We start from the raw sequence: 4,606 nt of genomic DNA, 5'->3' as shown, positions 1-4,606 counted from the left end.
ATTTCAAGGTCAAATTCCTGAATTTTGGTATTTTTTGCCCGTTTTTGTGTCTAACTCATCGAGGAAAACTTTTGTAAAGTCTATGACAAAACATGACATTGTGCACCTACTGCACCTACTTGCTGATTTCTATCATCGTTAACTAATGTATGTTTTGTTTGTTTCTCTTTCAGAAACTGTCCAGCTGGTGATCTCACAGGATCTTTGTGTTGTTTCCTGCTTTGTTGACAATATGCCACGTTGTTGCAGCTGCTTTGGTTGCAGAGGAAACTATGATGGGACGCCTTATGTAAAGGTCATATCCTTCCCAAAAGATCCTGAGGAGAGGGAGAGATGGATATTGGCAATGCCAAATGAGAAAGAAAGCTTGAGGTGCTTAAAGGAGATATATATTTGTGAGACACATTTCAATTGTGATTGGGTGTCAGTTAGGGGTGGGAAACGACCCAAACAACCCCATGAATATTTCCTGGAGTACCGAAATCAGCTTTGAAGCAGGTGACCTCAGCCCCACGCCCAACATCATCTTCTACGTCAGAATCAAGAGCTAAGAAGATGCAGGCAGCTGATGAGGCTGCAGACAATATCCAAGATTTCGACCACTTCTGTGCTAAAATCAGCTCCTATTTTCCTGGCTTTAACGTCATAAAAGACCAGGAAAACCTTTACCTATCAAGAACTGATGCTACTGGACAAACTGTCAAGCAGTTCTTTCATTTCCAACAAGTTCACTCACCTTTTGGATTTCTATTCTTGAATAGAGTTGAGAAAGATGGCATTGAGGTGCCCAAACGACTTTTTCCTTTGCAGAAGAACAGCCTGCTCTCAAAATGGTCCCAGATTAGATCCATAACTGACCAGGTAAACATCTATGAATGCACAAGCAAGGAAATTCTTCAGCTTGTAATAAGCCAGCTCTGTTGGATGACTGAGGCACACGAGCTTCCTCATTTCACCTTCCTTCTGTCGCAGCTGCATCTTATGTTCAAACCTCTTGATCGTCGCCGATTTGATACTGATACTATGATTTTCGCAATGCAGCTTCACAACATATCACCCAGTGCATACAAAATGATTCGTCGATCCGGCTTAATCATTCTACCATCAACAAAAAAGGTAAAACAGATGCTTGCTAGTAGTGAGCAAGACTCCAACCTCAAAACCTTGTTCGACCAGCTTAAACCACAGCAGCGTTTGGTCAATTTAATGTTTGACGAAGTAAAGCTGGTCGAGACATTACGATTTTCTGGGGGGCATGTTGTAGGATATGCTCAAAATGCAGCAGCAGGTGGTGAACATGAAATGCTTGCTTCACATGCTATGGTTGTTGAAGTTGCCTGCTGTTTCGGTGGTCCACGCTATATTCTACGCATTTTGCCCTGCAAAAAACTAACTGCCGGTCAGCTGAAGGAACTCCTTATCGAAGCTGCATCAGCTGTCGTTGGTGCTGGCGGTACTGTGATTTATTTGATATGTGACAATTGCAATACCAACCGCAGTGTTTATTCAAAACTTGGAGGACCAGAAAGTTGCCAAGTGCGGCCAATTCAGAAGCAATCTATGTTCTTGAGTGTACGACTACGTGCACATGCTTCAAAAATATTCCGCAACGCTGGATTACTGTTCATTGGCAAGACACTCTCATTTGTCGTAGATGGTAATGAGTACAAAGCTTACTGGAGTGATATTCAGAAAGTTTAGCAAGTCATGGTTATGAGATAAAGCTCCTGTTCGCTTAGCCAAGCTGGCGCATACACTCTTTTCCCCAAGCCCCTTCAACTGGCCGGAGCGTACCGTTACGTTATGCCAAGTGTTCAATGACATTAAAACCTGTCGCTTCTTTTGAGACCTTCAAGGATTCAATGGAGGCATCAGCGAAAGGCACAATCATCCTCACCCAGATAACTGAGTGAGTGATTCAAGATGATGGAGCGTGAAAGACCGTTTCTCAGCTATCCATCATAGCGACGAATCCGGTGGCTGCTGGACAGCTGACTGTACAAGTTTCAGCCTGGGCCGGAGCAGGCCTGCCAAATTATATCTTCCTGCTTATGGCAAGAGAGGTGAGTGGTATGCGTAAGCTGAAGCTCTGCTCAACAAACTGCTGAGGAAACCTTCACTGTGTCCTGCGTAATAATGTGGATGCTGCCAAATTCAACTTCTGGCTGAAGAAAGACTTTGTTTACATTCTTCCTGCTACATTTGCAGATGAAGCCTTAGGAAAAAGATTTTTAAAACTGAAAATGAAGGCAAAGAGAAGCGGTGGAAGCTTCGACATTGGCGTAGTTGACATTATGTAATGCTTCGCAAAATTATGAATTTACAAACGCTCATTAAGCATGACATTATTCCAAAAATCTAGTTATCAGCTGATTGGTTGCGGTCACGAGAACTGTACAGCTTCCATAAATCCAGATGAGCGAAAGTGAACTCATTGTGGAGATTACTCCTCGAGACACTCAGGATCTCTTGGAATTAAACTGATGCCCTTAAGCATGAAGTAGTTTATTTGGCCGGACACCTTGTTCATAAATATGGCGGTTGCACTAGTATGGAGGAGATCATTCAGTGATGAAGATGGTAATGAGGGTGTCATCTGAGATTTCCAGATAATTTGAATAGAGGTGGATTAAGTGTGCAGGCGATGTCAACAGAGTCTTTTTTGTACACAATGTGCCTATAATTTGTATGACCAAGACACAAAATGCGTTGTAGATTTCATTTTGCTGAGCTGTTATCCTCTGTGGTATGCTCATACAGCTGGTAATCAATGTTGCATGGCCTTATGTACTGCTTCATGTATATTCTATTGAAAGCTCATCTCTATCAATGTAAGTATTGACAAAGAAAAAGCTTTGGGATGACTCTGAGTCCAGGTCAGGTATGTGAGGAGCATGTGCCAGAACAGCGCGGTCGCTGCAGTCCACTTTACGCCGGTACTCAGGGGGCCTCCCGTCTGTGGCCCATCCCCAACGGGGCAGATGCCGGGCTTATCCCCATCTCCTTGAGATGATGGAGTCAACCTGCTGCAGCAACCCGCAGAAGGCATGTGGTGTCGGCCCACTGGCCTCCTCCACTCATGACTCCCTCGCTGAGAAGAAGTCTGGTGAGCAGGGTCGGCGTCAGGAAAGCGAGGCACATGTCCATCGCAGCCTGCCTTCAGGCGCTCACACCAGGACTCTCACACAGTGGCAAATCTCATCAGAGTCTCTCTCAGCAGCACGCTGGTTGGACACAAAAATCAGAGCCAGCGATTGTGGGATTCTCGAAGAAGACCTGGTACCAAAGGAATTAAGTCTCCGTCTCTAGATCCTTGGTGGAGGTCCAAGTCTCGCATCCGCAGAGCAAGACTGGAGGTACCAAGGACCTGAAGACTTTGGACTTTCATCCTCCCGCACAGGTACAAACGACGCCCACACCCCATGATCCAGTGAATGCATGACTCCCCAGGCCCGACCCAGACGTCTATTGACCTCTGACTCGCATGACCAGCAGAGACATGAATATGCTGCCAAGGTAAGTAGAATCTCTCCAGGACCTCAACATCTCCACCACAAACAGACACAGACAGGACAGCAGCATCCAAGATGTCACTGAAAGCCTGGATCTTGGTTTTGACCCCAGAAACCCCGTAATCAGCAGCCTTAGGCTCCGACTCGTTTCTTTCAGCACCTCGAGGGCCACCAAAGGATGTCTAAAGTCTCATGAAAGATGACTGCATCATCTGCAAAATCAAAGGTCAGAGATCTGACGTTCCCAAGCGATGCTGTAGCAACTTGATCTCTCCGACATCCTCCCTAAAATCCAGTCCCATACAAATGCTAACAGGTGTGAGACCAGTGCACATCCCTGGCAGACTCCATTAACAACTTCAGAGGCCAGTCAGAGATGGCTTTCCACCACGCCTCACAGCACTCTCCAGTACCAGAGTAGAGTTCAGGCATTAGGATGGATGGTTTTGGTGGCACCCCACGAGGACCAAGAATCCTCAAGAGGACATGAATTTCACAGGTCAGGCTGGCTTTACAAGAGGTCCAACATAGGCTGCAAGCAGCCCCTGCCCAAACTCTCGTCTGCGTTCGGTGAGGACACGAGAAGGAGCAAGGATACGGTCAATGCGTTGACCCCACTCTTTGGTGTAAAGCCCAGGAAGCTGCTGTCTGGGCCCCAGTGCTCAAGCGAGATGGTGGCGAACCCTCTCCAAGAATTATCAGAGCAAGGACCCTTGCCCCGGCACTGAAACAGCGTCACACATCGGTAGTTGTTGCAGAATCTTGGCGATCACCCTTCCCTTTCCAGAGAGGGACAAGCAGGGCCCTCTTCGGTCAGTTGGGATGATGCCTGTGTTCCAGGCAGAGGCACCAAACTGCATGCAACGACACGAGTGCAGCATTTCCGCCAGCCTTGAGAGGGTTCGGCATGGATGCCACAGGTCCCTGGAGCTTTGCCCCGTTTCAAGCTGGTTCACACCACACCGGCCCGTGTTTCCACAAGTGAAGGTCGGACCTGAGTTGGGATTCAAGGGGTCGCCTTGAGGATTATGGCACCTGTGACGTCAGCACTCGACAGCTGGGAGGATCAATAGAGCCTATTACAACCGCTCAAG

General features: G+C 47.1%; 1 pseudogene; it reads left to right on the top strand.

Annotated features, from left to right (window-relative positions):
• Positions 1 to 1,560: 1,560 nt before the first annotated feature.
• On the top strand, positions 1,561 to 2,767 carry LOC147007110 (uncharacterized; annotated as a pseudogene).
• The last annotated feature ends 1,839 nt before the right edge of the window (positions 2,768 to 4,606 follow it).

Source organism: Eptatretus burgeri, unplaced genomic scaffold (genome assembly GCF_056783735.1).
Source record: "Eptatretus burgeri isolate ZD-2024b unplaced genomic scaffold, Ebu_testis_v1 Ebu_testis_scaffold_662, whole genome shotgun sequence".
Lineage (NCBI taxonomy): Eukaryota > Metazoa > Chordata > Myxini > Myxiniformes > Myxinidae > Eptatretus > Eptatretus burgeri.
This window is presented reverse-complemented; position numbering and strand designations above follow the sequence as displayed.